Source organism: Anoplophora glabripennis, unplaced genomic scaffold (assembly GCF_000390285.2).
Source record: "Anoplophora glabripennis isolate ALB-LARVAE unplaced genomic scaffold, Agla_2.0 scaffold193, whole genome shotgun sequence".
In the NCBI taxonomy this organism is placed as follows: Eukaryota; Metazoa; Arthropoda; class Insecta; order Coleoptera; family Cerambycidae; genus Anoplophora; species Anoplophora glabripennis.
Window position 1 is genome coordinate 142,725 of NW_019416490.1, and position 19,080 is coordinate 161,804.

The window sequence follows — 19,080 nt, forward strand, 5'->3', positions numbered from 1 at the left end:
CATGTTCATTATATCTCTTATATTTCAACAACTTGGGCTGCTCATATAACCCTTAAAGAACTATCATGTACAAAGAGTACAAGCATTCGTACCTAATGACTTCCTTCCTACTTAAACGAAGTTTGAGTATATTTTCCAAAGCCAAATTCGTTTTTAATACTTTATTAACATATGCATATTGTAGTCAGTTTGTAATACATTTGTAGTGATTGATGTGATGTTTTTCGAGAGTACATTTAAAAGCCGTTATTTCCAAGATTTCTTTTGAAAATGGCGCATTTATTTAGCAATCGCGAGTATTATGATATGCTCATAATTTATGGCGAAGCAAACGAAAATACCCACAGCGATTGTCAAATATACTATGTGCAAGATATCAGGAATGACGTGACCTCGCACCGAGTACATTTGTTGTGGTAGTTCAAAGAGTTTTGAACACCGGTGAAATACAACCACGTCGAGTCGCGACGGTCGGGCGACCACTAAGAAACTTAAATGTCGAGATGATTTTAGATCTCGTCGAAGAAGATCCGCATCGTAATACCAGAAATATCGCACAGCAAGTAAATATTTCGCATACTGTTGTGTGGCGGACATTAGAAGAAGCTTAGTTGTATCCATTTCATATTCAATGTGTTCAAGCGCTTACTCCTGAGGATTTTCCACTACATCGAGGTTTTTGCGAATTGTTGCTTCAGGAACATGCAAGAAATCCTCAATTTACAGCGCATATACTTGTAACAGATGAAGCATGTTTCAGTCGAAATGGTGTACGTAACGTCCACAACACTCACCACTGGACTATACACGAAATACGTCGCGGTGCCTCAGCAACAGTTTTCAGTGAACATGTGGGTATCGTTAATGACACACAAAATCGCTCGCCGGAGTTATTGGAAGACGTGTCATTGAATGTTCGGCAAAATATGTGGTTACTGCATGACGGAGCCCCCGCTCACTTTTTTCGGAGAGTGCGCGACTTTCTAAACATTACTTTTCCCGACCGCTGGATAGGCCGCGGCAGCCTAGTTAGATGGCACCCCGGTCCCCGGACCTAACCCCTTTAGACTTCTTTTGTGGGTATACGTGAAAAGTGTTGCGTATTCCACGGAAGTTCGTGACATCGACCAACTGCGACATCGTATAGCCGAAGCTAGAAGAATACGATTCGAGAGCGACGTGGCAATGCTGCAACTCGTGCGAGCGAATTGGATACGTCGCGCTGAAGCTTGTGTGCAAGCAAATGGTGGGTACAGCGAACATTTTCTATGAAAATCAACAGTTCTCAAAAGGTGGCTCCTTGCAAAGTTGAGGTAAATCAGATTTTAAAATTACATTTTACTTAATACAAATTCGTGTATTTACCTCATTTTGACATAACGGACATGTGGCAAAAATTGAGTTGGGAGTTCAATAATACCCTGTATGGAACAAACGTCTAAGCGAAACGTATTATACATTACCTCTTATAATGCAAAAATCGATATCTAATAAGTAGAATCACTGGAAAGAGAATTGGAAAGCTCGAGCTAGCTAAAAATGCGGCCTGTTTGTCAATATAAGCGTGTACGTTGTAAATATATTTATAGTTTGATTAACGCAGGAAAATGCGAAGGCAAACAAAGCCGACGTCACAAGAAACAATAAAGAGTGGATGGAAACAAAAGGCTTATAAAAGCCTGCTTTCAAACACGATTCGTGGGGTTTTAACACTTTCGCTTAACTTTTTAATCACACAAAACTGACACGTTAATGTTCGTATCGCAATATTCAGGATACTATCCTGACATTAGAACAATGAATTGGAATGGAGGCAGAGCCTTGTCTTCGGTAATTTTAGTAGGTACATTAATATACAACAGTATATACGATGTGTATCATTAAGAACAAGATTTTTTTTTAGGAATTTTATGAAAAAAATATTTTAATTTACATTTTGTTGCATTAAATCCTTACTATTGAATATTTACAACTAAATATTTTTTTATTTCCCTTGACTGTAAACTTTAATCCTTAAAGAATAAGATCAGTTCCTTAGTCACTTAGGGTATTTTTGAATTGAAGTTGTAATGTTTTAAAAAATTCTAAATTTGCGCCAAAAGTTGTCCCCCTCAGAAGCAAACTTTACCTGTTTTTGGATTTTGCCGAAAAGTTCATTACTACCCTGTAATGCCTTGCGGTACGTTTTCGATGGGCTACCCTGTATATGAATAGAAACAAAAAATATATAATTTGGATACAAATAGTACTTACATAAAACGTTAAAAAGGTCCTTCACATCCTTCTTGTTCACAAAATTCGAATTGATTGTGCTGCACCTTTGTGGGTTCTGGAATGAAAATAAATATAATTATCATCTTGTGTTTTGAAATTTCGAAAAAGAATTTGTGAAATATCATGATTTGGCAAACAAGTTTAACAAAAAAATTATTTTCGCATATCTAAGCTTGCAGAAAAACATCCTGCATTTAATTAAAAGATTAACTATTCATGATTGTCATGGAATTGCTCCTAAATTCCAAATACGTAAGCAAAACAGTAGAGATAAAGAATATTACCAAGTAGTTGAGATGTGGGAGGTCAGCAATTGACCACAATTACTCATAACGTATAATGACTAATTTAGTGACTGGGATAAGGTCGTAGCTTTAAGTAGTACACTTTGTGGAATAGTAGATAAAATACGGAAATATCTGAATGATGAAACTAGCAGAACAAGTCATTCATTCTTTGTAGAGTACTATTGGGTATTGATAGGCGTGTCCCAATCTTTGCGTGCGTTTAAGGTTAAAATTATATTAAACAACAACACATTAGTTTATTAAAGCATGATTGCATTCATGACTGTCTGTACAGGGTGTCCCACCAGGAATCGCCACTATCGATGTCTCGGAAAGTACTGATCCGATAAATCTGAAAATTTGGCAACCTAGCAAAGGCAGTAGGGCCAACACAGCTAAAATATTTAGAACTTTATGGCACGGAAGCCGACATTAACTTATTTTAAATGGAACACCCTATATGTATATTACTGCTGCATTTTCGGATTCTACGTGAAATTTGAGGGTCACTTTATTAAATATTCCCTATACCTAGGAGTTATAGATTTTGAGATATCAATTTTTAAAGAAAAAATTTTACACATGCAAGGGTCCGCGGAGATATGTACTTCAAACAGCTATAATTTTGTTAACTTAAATGTATTTTTTTACTCTGTCGTATGTAGATTGAAATTTCCTTTCAAGCCATATAAGCATTGTTAGGGTTGTCGTTATTACTTTTAGAGATATTTGCAATTTTCTATTTTTTGGACAGTTTTTTTTCGTATCAGATTTGTTATCAAATTGGCCAAGACCAGAAGCATTCCAAAAACAATTAAAATAACTTTTGACATTTGTCAAGTTAGTTGTCAAATTATTGTTATTTCGAAAATTTCAAATGCCTGGGGATCGTTTAAATTATACTAATGAGGATTATTTTAATTTGTTTGTTATTTATGGACAATGTGACAAAGTAATTTCAAGAACATGTAGAGATTTTGCAAATTTTCAGTAAACTGGAACTGAAAGCTGTAGAAACTAAATTCTTGAAAAAACATTTAAAGGAACAACAGATTTGGAAGATTTTTACAGAGAGACAAACCTCTGGTTGAAATTTTTGCACTAATATACTCATTTTCATAATTAATAATAATATTCACATTAGTATTACTAAAATATTGCTGAAGCTCAAATGCATATTTAAACAAAAAATGTTAGCGCCCAACGTGGTGTCATCACAGCAAGAAAATAATTAGTTTTACTAAAAAAACAATTATTAAATATAAACACCTATACGCTTTCATTGTGAGGCTGGGTTTACATTTTCATTGTTAGTGATATATTTTACATGTGATACCGACGCATATGAAATGTACACCATGAAAGCAGAACTTCCTAACCGCATAACAAACTCAAACTGCAGCGTATCACTTTTCCGTCAAGATCATTAAAATGCACCCCATCGTTCTATATTTGTTGAGGGACCGCCACGAAACGAAAAAGAACAGAAAGTAACGCCTCTGTTTCAGAAATTATTACCGCGCTGAATAAATCATATATCATTTAGGGAAAAACGTGGGGTGGACCTATTTAAAGCCGATTAAAACGTTTTCTGGGTATTAACCGATTCCGGCGGTCTAAAAATAGGGAGTTTTTATTTCCAGTACGAGTGGCTTTCACATCTAAACAAACTTTTCTGGCTTAAATTTTCCACGCTGGTATTATTTATTTGTTTATGTCTTCCCGGTAAACGATGGGCTCTGCTAAATGCGCGGGTTTAGTGAACTCCAGTTTTTATTTTTACAAGCTTCTGTACAACAAACACCAAATAAGGTTGCTTTCTATTTATACACTATAATTGTAAAGGGAAAAAACGCGTACAATTTGCTACGCCGAACATATAATTAACAGTTCTTTTTACGACAAAATGAAAATGGAAACTTAAATATCACTGAATTTTTAATAGAAAACTTCATTTTGGAATATGCACTAGTTTCCATGATCAATTAAGCAATGTTGTCGGTGTATATGAAATAGAAAGGAATTTAAAATCTCCTTTTGCCCTTACCATTCATTTTCATCAATTAATTATTTCTGCCTATACAGGGTGTTAGAAGATTGACTGCCTTAATTTTAACAGACGATGGAAGACATTAAAATAAACAAAAAAATCTTATATGACATGGGTTCTAAACTCAACCATTTCCAAGAAAAATATTATCAAAATATCCAACTTGATATACAAAAGTTCGATTAATTAAGGAATATTGACATAACTGCGTCCATAGAATACCAAAAAACTCAATGTTTATCACATTTTTGAACTTCTTTATGCTTAATTCTAATAAATAATAAGCGATGCAATAAAATTAAAATTCGATAGAATTCATATCGAGCAATGTGACAACGGCGCGTCGGTTTATTAACACGAGGTATTAAAATGTCCAGCAACCACTAATACGCAATCCAGTTGGTATCTGGATTCGACCGTGTCGGAGTGTTTTTGCGTACCACTATTTCCTTTTCTTGAGGTGTTTTCCAGAGAGTGCGCGAAGATTGGATCCAAAGGTGTCCCGCGTGCATCAAAAATGGTGGTGGACATTTTGAGCATATGTTGTAGATTGTTTTGTACTTGTGCGTTTAAAAATTGCTGAATTTTTCTTTTTGGTAAGTACTTAAATTGTTTTTAATACGCATGATTATTTGGACGACGTGAATCATTGGCTACTTTAATTACATATTTTTCAAATTCGTAATTTGATTAAAAGGTAAATTCCTGTTTAAGAGATTCATAATGACTAAAATTCGAGCTAAAATTTAAGCACAACACTATCTTAGTACTACAAAATCGATACACTTTATTTTATTTATTTAAAAACTGGAAAACTGAAATTTATTAAATGTTTCACAATAATAGTTGCTTACATTTTTTCCGTAGGACAAGTCTGCCGCCTGTACACGTGATGTGCACCAGCAGGTTAAGCGTGGTTGTCACGTTGTGATGAAACTCTCCACTATTGATACTCGCTGTATTTTGAAAACTGTTAATCTTACGCCTTCGTAATACACAACTTTTTTGTTCATTTATGATTTCATGCTGAAGCAATGGCAGCCAAACTTCTTACACCCTGTATACTAACCTTTTACTGAGATATATGACTTATCTTTAAAATTTCTTAAGCGTATATGTTCAATTAACCACATTTAAAACAAATGTAACCAAAAATGTTAGAAGTTCTTAGTTTTTGCTGTACCTATTTACTTATTTATGTTTATTTGGAATATGTCTTGCACAAAAAATATGCTTTTAACATATCTACCACTTGACTACACCGTAGTTCGAAAAAAATATTAATTTAACTCAAAAACATTTAAAAGAAAAACACCATCCTCTAAAGTAACAAATCGTTACATACATCAACTCGACAACTTAACGTTGAAACATACAATTGTGCATTACGCCTTATAAAAGATTATTATTATACACTGCACAAGATCTGGTCAATAGAGGAATTAAAAAAAATCATATCCATAATTACCTACTCCTAAGTTTGAATAATAACCTCTGGAGTTATTTACATCCCCAATTACACCCGCAGTTAAAATATATGTACACATTTAATGTTGTGTTCACATTTTAACACATGGTGGAGTCTACGTATAGTCGGAAGCAAATAGATACTTTTCGAAAGTATTCCAATTGTTAAGTTTGAAAACATCGCTATAATTCATGGTAATTTGTTGAGATGGATAATATCGTATGAAAGCAGGAGAAGAATGTCAAAATTAATAATAATTCTTTGATTTCTGTTGATGTTAGTTTTGGTGTTCCACAAGGTTCGCGTCTTGGACCACTTCTTTCTTAATCCATAAAATATACAGTGAATATTTTAATGATATATGATGATAGATTTGTGTTGTTGTGAGTAACTCAAATAAAGAATAATGCATAGGTTTTATTCTTCATATATTATGTTATCCCATATTGTATTTTATTAATTGTGCTATTATTTAAATATAGTTAAATTTAATTTGACAGGTGTCTACATACAGACTTATGTGTAACCCTGCTGCATTTGTAAGAATTCTATTAGGTTTCTTAACAGTACAAATAAAGTAAAATACGTAGTAACTACTTTTCACATTAACTACTGCTGTTTTTGATATGAGAACAGCTTAACAATAACAAAGAATGAGGCTGTTTAATGGTGGATAAATGATGTTTTGATGACCGTTTCGATTAGTAACTTATGCATTTCACATATGTCAGGTATATCTTTCTAGTTCACACAAAAAGTGGGTCAGAGGAAATGTGAGAACAGTCTGACTGAATACGTGGCGATAATAAAATATTTTGATGTCTGACACAAGTTATTCGGAAGAAAATGATCGATGGTTGCAATTTTATTCCAAACGGGTGAAGTGGAATTCAATTCCTCGCAGAAACATAATTCAGCGCTTGCTGCCTAAACACTTATATCCGTATTTTTACAGCATGTGCCACATTATGGCTTAAAACAAAAATTAAGATTTATTGAAAAAGATTCTGTAAATCTTTCGATGCCAAAAAACTAATCAATTTCAGTAACTGAAATCCATTATTAAGTAACCAAGTGAGAACCTATAGATAAAAGATTAAGATATGAACTTGAGATCTCGCATCGTTTTCCACGTAAGGCTCAATTAACACCAGACTAGAAGTATCATATTTTATAAGAAATTGACAAGGTTATAACAATACATTAAGTGTCGGCTATCTCTACTGTATGCCTTGATGTATGGGGCAATAAACAGCACAATTTTATTGCTAGAGACATGTTTAGTCAACAAATATAGCTAAATGCGTTAAGATTAGATAAAACTGTATCCATATCCAAACAGAAGTCTAAAAATGAAGCTAGAGCAAGTGGGAAAATAACTTTCATCTCAATAATGTGCTGCTTCAATTCAACTTATTGTATTTGTATATTGAGCTTTATTGAATGATCATTTCCCGAATAAAAGGATAAGTCAACAAGGTCCATTAGCATGGCCACCATGCTCCCGAGATCTAAATCCTTTAGACTTTATTTAAAGGGACATATTAAGCAGTTTGTCTACCATGTTGAAATCACTAATCGTCAGCAGTAACTTGAAAGAATTCAGGATCCAACTAAACAGATAAGAAATTATCCAAATCTCAACTGTCAAGTGAGGGAATTTTTAGTTCGCTGATGTGAGGCATTTGAGCCGAAGGTGGACATTTTAAACTATTGTTATGGTCTTAAAATTTGTAAATTTGATTAACTAATATTTAAAATTTAAACATTATTATTGTTATAACAACCATCATTTTTATTTATCCAACTATTTTGACTGAAATATGAAATTATATTTCGAGCGGCGATCCGCTAAGGAAAAAACGTACGAAGATTACAAAATTTCTGAAATCTCTTGTAATGTATCTGCAGATTTCAATATCGATTAAAAAAAAATTACAAATTTCATATAAGTAATCAAGATTACAATATCTTTCAACCGATTATGACCTATGTTCATGTAAGAAAAAATGTTTGAAATTAACTGTATATTACATATTAAAATAAAGAGAATATGGCTACGTTCTACATCAGGTTAAAATATTTTCTAAAACAGAAGACAGGAAACGTCATTTTAAACTAAGAATATGGTTCTTAAAATACTTTGCAAAAAATTACGGTGAGTGATAACGGTGCATTATTGAAAACACAATTTTTAAATAACTTCAAATGGCTGATAATATCAAATGAGACAGCATAGAACCCTAAGGATTGCAATAATCTCATGGAAGAATATGTTTTTCATCAATGACAGTGGTGGAGATACAAGGAGTAACTAAAGGTAGGTACACTGAAAGAAATGCGCTTTATTCTTTATTACAATTTTATGTGCCATTATAAGAACATTGTATACTATATGTGACAGATAACTAGGTGAATATTGGATATAAAACGCATATTGCTAACACAGTTATATAGTCTCATAGTCTTTATTAAATTATTGTATAACTAGTATACAACGTTTTTATACCCTTTACGAAATGATAGCAATTACTGCTATTGAATCTAGTAGGTACTAATTATAAGTTTTATAATAATAAATGTATTAAACTGTTGTATACTCTATGAGTTAAAAACATATGATATTAAGTTTTCAGAAATTTGACTGTATAACTGTAATTATTACAAGCTGAGGTTCTAATGTAAACATACAACAAGTTTTAAAAATGGTGACAAATCTCTCTCAACTGTTTATTTTATTAGTAACGATGCACCCGTATTTTCTTGTATTACATGGAAATGTGCACTATAACTCTTCCACCTTAAAAATGAAGCATCCCCTGAAAGGTTGAGCTTCTTTTCTTCTAATTCTATTTCATCTGGCTGATTGACTTTACCAGTGCTCTTCTTTGTCATCGTTAGTTCCTCCATCTTATGTAAAGCTTAACATCAGAGGTTTCTAATAGGGCATACAAGATAATAATTTTTAAGATTTAGACAAGATTTACATTTGAAAAAACAAAATAATTACAAACCATAAAACAGACACTTACATAATTTTCCACTTGACACAACGCGATATGATCATGTATCGCACTAAACATGTGCCTATACTGTTTATTTTCATCAAACTAGTCAAATAGTCGATGGACAGCGACTGTCGGAAAAACGGAAACAATCATTATGAAAACGAATAATTATGTTAATACAGTTGTTTTATATAAATTCGGACACTGGTCTTTATACAACAAATCTTCCCTGCTATACAATTGGGACATAAAGCCTATAACACATAATAATGTATAAATAATTCATTATAACCTTTATTTCATAGATGAATAAGATCTATTAAGCACCTTCCAGTTAAACTCATTGAATAATGAGTATGGAAACGAGTGATTAATTTAAGAAAAGTTGTATATTGGTTATAAAAGTTTTAATATGCGCTATACACATTATTCTAGAGAAACAGTTTAATAAATAAGCCCATTTCTTTCAGTGCATGTTTTAAAAATACGTTGTATAAAGAACACGGATAAATTTATAACTAAAAATGCAATCAAGTACCCTTCAAAGCAACTTTCACTTGGAGAAAAAATGATAAAAAAACATATGCAGTTTTTGACATGATCAACTAATTAAATCGAGTCAGTGTCCTTTTCAAAACAAGATAATTCTACATAAATAACGTGTTTACAAACTGATTTCATTAACACATCGGCGCCGTCAAGATCAAGGCTGCTATAACATAATTTTGGCAGCGTGTATGATACGGTAGTCGCTTTAGTCTCGCGGAGAATTTGGGCAAACGCCAGAACTAAGACTAGCGGGTAAACCGTAGGAATCCCCCGGGGAATTCAGGCGAGCAAACTTGGGCCGAATTAACGCCATATTTTAAAGAAAATAATAATGTACAGTATTTTTCCACGCCCCGAGCAAATGTATTCATAACGGCGTATTTCATTCACGTCCTTATAGGTAGGTATGTTTATGTGTTTATGCGAAAAGTGTAATGAAGAAAGGCGGTGAAAGTAAATTGCGAACAGGGATTTTTTTATAATCTTAAAAAATGTAACATGTGGCATATCAGTTTAGTTTAGTAGTATGTCTAAATATTGTCAATAAAAAAACACATACCTAAAACTGCTAAACAATGCAATCTTTTAAACTAATACCTTTTATTCTTGCTTTAACNAACCAACTTAAACTTTGAACAGTTAATGACATCAACTTATGACCAACATACATCGGTAGAAAACTGGTTTACTAGTAATCAACTCAGTTTGAATACTTCGAAGGCCGAAACTATGATTTTTAGTCTCCGGAATATGGAAAACTGGGATAATCCGGCACATGTAAAATTCTTGGTAGTTCATCTTGACCCTAAACTGACATGGGATCAACATGTTAATTATGTTTGCTCCAAGATATCAAAACGAAGAGTCTCACTATCAAGCTTGCTGATAGTTTATCATTCTAACATATGCTATTTTAGTATGGGGTCATGCTACCTCTACGAAAAAAGTTTTTCCTCTTCAGAGAAAAATTATTAGAATCATATCTGACCTTGGTTTTAGAGATGACTGTAGAGAACAGTTTTCTAAATTGAACATACTAACTGTACCCTGTGAATATATACTTCAAGGTCTTATTTATGTCAAAAAACATATACTTTGAAATCAGAAGTGAAACTCACTCTTATAAGAGACAAATATGAGACATACTTATGTAATTATTGTACTAATTATTGGGCCATCACATTTTTTAACATAATACCTCACCAAATTCAAATTCTTAATGAAAATAATTTTAAATCAAGGATAAAAAAATACTTAATAAAAAAATGCCTTTTATAGTTTTGAAAATTTTATTGACAGTAATGTAACTCGAATATGAATGTTATCATTAATCTTAGTATGTTGTTTATCCTACTTATTTTAATTATATGTTGTTTATGTATATTTAAATAACAGTTAGTTGATTGCTATCATTATGTGTATTGTTATTTACCACTTTCTTTTTTTTTGGACGCGTGTAAACACTTTTATGTGTATGTAACACTAGCCTTTATAAATAAATAAATAAATATACTATTTTCGGTTCAAATAGGATCGTTTCGTACATTTTTCTATTTTTCACAAAACTTACCCAAAATATTCAATAAAAAATTTGTCTGTTTTTGATTTTCGACAGGTTTGTGCAAAAAAGCAAGAAATTTTTCAATTCGAAAAACTCTGACAGTAATATGAGTTGCCTTATGAATTTATCGAACTCCTAAACACTTCAGATTAAATATTTAAAACATTTCTAAATAAATTATACTACGGTCATATGTAAATACATAGTTTAAATGAAAAAGAAATAAGTCCCCATCATTTGCTGTCGGATACATTTGATGTTTATAGCATCCCAAAGCGTTGCGCATAAACATCCAAAGCAAAATAAATAGTTTAAAGGGAAAACCCCGGAACGGTTTGAGAGAGTATAAACAGCTGCTCAAGAGCTACCCCTACAACCATTATACTGACAGAAGGGTCGCCAGCTGGATGTAAGATGGGGTAAGTTGAGTAAAATTTATAACAATGCAAAATGAAACGCCCAATAATAATAAAGTTGGCCGACAGAACGAAACTACAAGCAGAAGCTATTAAATTTGGATAAGAATTGATGAAAATCGTTCGCATAACTAGTTAGCCTCGTGGTTAGCGTTTCAAATTATATACAGAGTGATTCATTTGAAACCTGGATATAAAATGTAGGTATACAGAGTAATTTTTAAGTTCATGCTATAAGTTCAAGAGATTATTTATAGACCGTTTTAGACCAAAAAACCTTATGAAAATATGTACAGGGTGTCCCAGAATAACGTGTACAACGGAAGACCACATATTCGTGGACTTAAAATAGGCAGATTTAGGCTAATTCACCTATATCCGAAATCACTTCGTGAAAATTTTTTGAATTTTGTATACATATAACTCGAATACGTATTATTCGATTTTGATTATTTTTGGGGTGTGGATTTTTGCTTTCAATCTACACATTTTGGTGTTATACAGAGTGTTTTTTTTAAGACTTATAACTCATACAAAATTGATATATGGTGAAAATATCCTTTCATAACTTTTTCCTCTTTAGGGCAATAATGATAATTACTCTTTATTTGATTGGAAGTTTTTGGGACCCTTGTAAAATTTCGATTAAATTAGCGATTTGGCTACAAAAAAATATTTTTTAAATGGATACTACAATACTTAACAAAGTGCCAGTAGGCTCTGATTTTGTAGGTTGACTGTAATTTCAGTTTGTAAATAACTCTCCATTCGTCGTATTTGTGTATCCATATCGAAAAATTTAGTAACGAAATTACAGTCAACCTACAAAATTCAGTGAATACTAGCACTTTGTATTGTAATATTGGTCGCAAGATAACGTAAACATTCAAAAAATATTTTTTTGTACCCAAGCCGCTCATTTAATCAAAATTCTATAAGAGGCCCAAAATCTCCCAACTGGTATCACCTATCAAATAAAAAATAGTTGTCTTCATTGTCCGAAAGAGGAAAAGTTATGAACGGTTATTATAACCATACATCAATTTTGTAGGAGTTGTGAGTTTTAAAAAACACTCCGTATGACACCAACATTTGTAGATTGAAAGCAAAAGTCCACACACCAAAAATAATCATAATCTATTAATACATATTCGACTTATTTACAAAATTCAACAAAAATTTTCAAGAACTTTAAGGCTATCCAGCGGCTAAACGAAGCGATTTCAGATATAGGTGAGTAAACCTAAATCTGCCTATTTTGAGTCCACGAATATGTGGTCTTCCATTGTATACGTTATTCTGGGACACCCTGTATATGCAGGAATACTTTGTCCAAAATCTAAAAACAGGAGAAAAGAGAAGAATTCTACGCCAATGATTTTTTTCGACTCTTAATTCAAATAGAAGACATATTTTCTCTTATAAATACCAATAATCAAAAATTACATGTCCCTGAACGTGAATTTTAATAGCCCGTGTATCGAAAATCATTAGTTTCATATCCAATAGAATAGACTGTTTAATTTATTAGCTTATTTGTTATACCATTTTATATAGATATTGACAACTTTTGCTTAGATATTTGTTTTGTGAAACCTCGGTTTAACCTTATTGCTATTTGTCAACTGTTACATTTTCTTTTATTTTCTAGTGATCTCTTTTACGATAAAATGGTATCTTAAAACAACCCAATAATATAAGGAAAGTACTGTCACACCGGCGTAAAATGTAACCTACGCCTTTATGACCGGGCGATCTGGTAAATTGTTTACCACCTTTAGAATATCGATGTTAAATTGGGTGCAAGAATGTCCACTTAACCAAATTAAAGCCCCAGGGGCGATAAAGAGACGCCGGAGATAAGAAGGAACATCTGCGTTTAAAAGTAAGGACGTGGAAATTTAAGAAAGTGATGTGATTCTTCCAGTTCTTTTGGTAATAAAAATTTAATCTAATTTTGCACTTCGGTGTATTACAAAGAACAGCTATTACGGTTTTGTTCACTTAAAAGGGTACAAAAACTTGGAACGCGTACCTGCAGCTATATTTTTCAATTATTTTAGTTGGAAAAATTAACTGACAGGGCCATTTGTTAGTTAATGGACGTTCTATAAAAATGAAAGATGAAGTCGGAGACTGTAGACACTTTCTTGGAGTAAGACATTTTTCGTGTCAAATTTTAACTCAAATGGTAAGGACTAGGATTGGACATCTTACAAAGATCGGTTATTTCCAGAAGTCGATTATCAGAATACTGTCTTATCTGGCATCTTATGGTATAACTCAAGGGTCCAGTTTAAGCCTTCTACTAATTATCATATTTATAAATGATTTATATGCTGATATATTGTGAAATTCAAATTTAAATTAATGTGTGGCATAACATTATATTGAGAAGGTTAGCAAGTTACCAAATATAAATTTTGTAAGTAGAGATTGACTTTTAAATATGGTTAAATAGTAAAAAAAAAATTTAATGTAAGCGTAGCAAAAATTAAGGTTTAATTAGACTAGAACCCTCGGCTGTCATGGTAGCAAAATCCAAGAAGTAGGTATGTCTTTTTTAAAGTAAAGCGATAGTATAGTAAGCGATTCAAAAAATATCTGTGTTTTCTCAAAATCTAAACCAATCAAATAATTTGGAAAAAAACGGAAGACTTTTAGATAAAAAATAAAACATTTTCATATATGACTATCCCAAAAACCTCCTCCTATTGTCAAATTGTATTAAAATATATTTTAAAGTGAGACAGTTATCAAAAAAAGAAACGAAAATAAATCTTTTTGAAGGTCTGCAACTTTTAAGAAAGTAAAATTACTTAGCTATCTTAATATGGAGGAAGCTACTCTTGGAATATGGCTCATTCACATCCTGTATATCATCTCATATTTATTTCTATTCGACAATGATGTCAACGTAATCCAACAGTTGGCTTTTTAAATACTAAACCCTCATGCTGTCCAGATGAAATCTTCAGTCTATGACATTCAAATGTAGGCCTTCGATAAACAGTTATATCAGATGAATCACCCGCACGAGAATTTGATGAAAATCAAATATGGAAACGAACAATAATGAGAACGAGTGCGGATTCAAACAAGTGCTTGTTGCAGTCCCAGGACAAGCCAACTGTGCAGGCGATGTTGCCAAGTCGTCGAAGTTACTGTCTCGTAACTATTGAGTCTAAATGAGAACAGTATCACAAAGTACACTTGTTGATTATATTATTTTTACTTTATTTTAAACTACCTAATAGAAAATCGCATTCACTTGCATTGCATTGTACACCTCTCACTGTATATTCTAAAGCCATACATCAAATTTTACAAATAAACTTTTTATAGTCAATAACAAAACTATTATAAATTATTTCGAGCTTAGGTTCAAAGCAATATCGTCAATCTAGTGTTTATATCGTCTAGGACTAACTATAAGACCTTGATATAAAGAGGGCGTCCTAGTCCAAAATAAGGAACTCTTAGGAAAACCCAAATCTGAGAAAAAACATGAAAAGTGTCTAAGCACATACGTGCTAATAACAAAACGGTGAGAAAAGGATCAGTTCGAAGCGTTAGCGCAAACTACAATCGAGAGTGTTCTGTCTGAAGGCTCAAATCAAAGGATGTGTCGCCATATATGATGTATACAGATTTGTGATATCAGAAATTCAATTTTCATGTAGGTAGGTAGGTAGGTATAGTTCAATGATACACTTATTTTCATCAATTCCCAAAATTTTACACTATCATATGACAAATCCATTACCATTAACAGCCACAATTCAATACAGAAGTAAAATCATATTGATAATAAATCCTTATTGTAAATTTATATTTAATGTAGCATTTCAACGGACATATTTAATTCATGCTGGAAACCATCAGGCCTCTTTCGTTACGTTCTTTGTATGTAAATGGGAATCTTTTCAATATTTCAATCCACTATTGACACACATTGGCGGTGGCATTAATATGGACGGCTCCAGAGTCATTAGCTTGAATAAATAACGTTCTCATTAACGATTGATGTTCGAGAAACATGCTCTTTGCATATTTGAAAATAGCAATGTCTGTCAAAATAAAGCAATCGATATCGCGGCAACGTTTGATCCCACAATGAAAGAACTTAATTAAATTTGAACAAACTGATCAAAATGCAATTGTTAATTGAATTTTTTATACTGTTTTCCAGAAGGTATTCGGTAGGTCGCGCAACAAGCTCTGATAGATGGCAACACTGTCCAAGAAGTGAAAAAACTTCCCTATTTATAGATTACATAAAAAAGTTGTTTAGGTAATATTCTTTTTGATAAGTGTGATAGTTCAGTAGATAGACAGTTCAAGATAGACATAACCATTAAAACATGTCATACAGAGTTAGCAGCATTGTGGAAAGATGATCTAGTGAAGATTGAGAAAATTCATTATATTGAGAGTGTGTAGCTGAGACTGGGCTCAAGTTACATGGAAATTTCGGCAGAAGGAACGCTCCAAGTGAAACAACTGTAAAACGATTAGTTGCCTAATTTCAAGAAACAAGCTCGATGCAGACAATAAAAAACAGGCTGGCTTAGTACTGGCCATTCAGCTGAGTTTCAAAAAGTACAATGCATCAGATATTAACAAAAGATCTGCATCTGCATCCATTCAAGATTCAGCAAACCCAGGAATTGAAAGCAGACAATCATTTAATGCGCAGGACATTCGTTGATTGGATGTTGGAGGATCAACATGCGGAAAGTGATTTTTGTACAACATTGATATCTGGAAGCATTTAATGATAATAAACTTACGGAGAAGCAATATTTCTATACAAACATCTCGTATGTTCATGTTTTGTAACAATTTTTTTCAACCCCAGGCAAGTGCGTCAACTGTTAAAATATTAATATAGCTTTGCTGACTTAGGTCTTAAAGAAAAAGAGCAGACGTCTGTGTTTGCAATTACAATAATTCAAGTACATTGACATTTATGACGGAAAGATTTTATGAGCCCTCTGAAAACGAAATTATGCTTTTCACGAAACTCTGACGACTTGTTACAAAGTAATTAAATTCAATGAAAGACTTAACTGGCGCATAAAAACGGGCAAGAAACGTAATTTGGGCATTTGAACGGGGGGAAGCGGCTTTGCAAATAACTGTAACTAGGCAAACAGGATTAATAACAGTGGCCGTAACGCAAACGAAGGATAAAAGCTAATTTGGAAACATCCGAGATAACTCGAAACTCGAAACCACTGAAAGCATAGCCAGGCCGGTTTAAAATACCGTTTTATTTTGTTATTTTTATACAAGTTCTTAAAAAATGGATAATATTTAATATGGTACAGTATACTATTTTAAAATGGACGTCTTTGGATATTTAAGAGCTCAAACCACACTAATCTATCCCATTTACTTTAAAAAACATCGTGTACAATTGATAAGTTGATAAGAGAAACGGATTTTTTGATTAAGTCAAAGCAATAGAGCTGCCTGCTCAATGAAGTCAATTAACATCTCAAGTGGATTTTTTCCAAAAAAGGTTGTTGATGGCAGTGGTGTCAAAAGAAAATTTTCGATCATAGGAACTCTTGCATCGAATGCAGGAAAATTTTAAGCAAATTATGTTATACATAGTTTCTAGATTAGCAGAAACTAACCGTACTCTATTTGATTTTGCTGAAGGTGAATCAGAATTATATTTACTTCAATTTTGAAAATTTAATAGTTTTTGAGATAATGCAATATCAAGATGGTGAAAACACTGCAAACACGTAGTTAATATTTGCAAGGCTCAAAAATGAATTGAATTACAGTTTCGAACAATAAAACAAACTGAAATATTTGGAATCATCTTGAAGATCCGGAAACAATATGTCATTATTAGTCCGACAGTAATCCAAGATGAAAGAAAGTAACAGGACATTAAAATAAGTTTGGTATAAGCGTATTTTATGGTGTTTTAAAACGATATTAGTGGCCCTTTTTTTTCACGGACCATTAACCAGTGACCAATGCTTAATTTTTTTTGAAAAATGACATTCCTAACGTTTTAGAAGAATTTCCTTTATCAACAGGTCGTGATATGTAGTAGCAACATGATGGTGGACCCGACGAAAACGGGGGTATAATTAGAAATTTTTTAATTGGACTGGGTTGTGACAAATGGACAGCTTAAGCGGCTAGCGCGGTCACCAGATCTGATACCACTTGATTTTTTTATAAGAAATAGTATGTACTGAGTCACTGGAAGATATGGCGAATATAATACATTTTATTCCAGTTGTACCACTACTCTAAATCATCACCTTCTTTTAGCTTTTGTGATCAGGAATTGTGATGTGTTTTAAATCATTTATGGTAAAAGTTTCTCATAAGTGACTCTAATATTGCCATCAAAGTTCTTGGAAATTGTGCAGTACAACACACCAGTTTACAGTGAGAAGACTATTTGTAAGTTTTTGTAAAACTAGTGCTTCAGCATTCACTCTATCTATTCTCTAAATTATGTTCCTCGCCGACTTAAAATTATAGTCTATAAAGAAAGTTCGTTATCGTTGACAAATTGTTGATCAACATTTTCAGTGGACTGCAACAATCCTTTATTCAATAAAAACTCCTTTATCATGTATACAACTTTTGCAAATTAAATTTATAATTGTTGTAGGTACCTAATGTAATATCAAATTTAACAATAATTACCATTTTGGTTTTGGTCTTTCATTACTTCTAGTCAATTAGTCAATTCAATATTCATAGTTAATTTCATTCTGTTTGTGTAACAGGTAATGCAGAATGTGCATTGTGCAGTCCGCTGAATTTTTGTCTGCAGTTGTGTCTAAGTCCGGCTATTATTCTTATGGCTTTTCTTTGTAGAACAAATACATCAGCGGTTGAAGGAGAGTGACCCCATATCAATATTGCATATGACTAGGATGTATAAAGCTGTATTAAACTGGTTTCAACGATGTGGTTTCACTCGATGATTCAGACTACGAAGAAATTGGAAATGTTTGGATATTTTCTTACTTATGTAATTAGTGTGTCAATCCTATGATAATTTAGAGTCAATATAATGAGAAAAAATTTACTGAATCAAGATCTCGTACATTGTTAATTTCTTGTTTTCGATTTTTTGGTTTTTCTCTTTTATTCAGAATGTTATAAATTAAAACAAAAGCTAGCTGCTTTTATTCTACCCATTGATGATATCACTTGTTTCTTTGATATGGCTTGGAAACCACTTCGATGAGGATCTGAATGTTGTTAGGAACATTTCTAAAAATCAAAATTTCTACGATTAGCTTTATTTTAAGGGATTAGGACTAGGATACGTCTCTGAAAAAAAACATCTTAAGAGACATATAGGTACCTATAAAGTGAAGGACCATATAATTCACGAGGAAACGGCAACAGAGCGTCTCACGACGCGATTGCAGCGCTGACGCTGCCCAAGGGCAGACCTAGGTACAACTTAATGTT

General features: G+C 32.6%; 1 protein-coding gene across 1 annotated transcript in view; it reads right to left on the minus strand.

Annotated features, from left to right (window-relative positions):
- Positions 1-19,080, minus strand: part of LOC108907328 (leucine-rich repeat-containing protein 24) — a 164,909-nt gene that overhangs the window by 122,358 nt on the left and 23,471 nt on the right. The window contains exon 2 of the mRNA XM_018710966.1: positions 2,254-2,329. The gene's annotated coding sequence lies outside the window, so the exon portion shown is untranslated. The remainder of the gene's footprint in view (positions 1-2,253; positions 2,330-19,080) is intronic.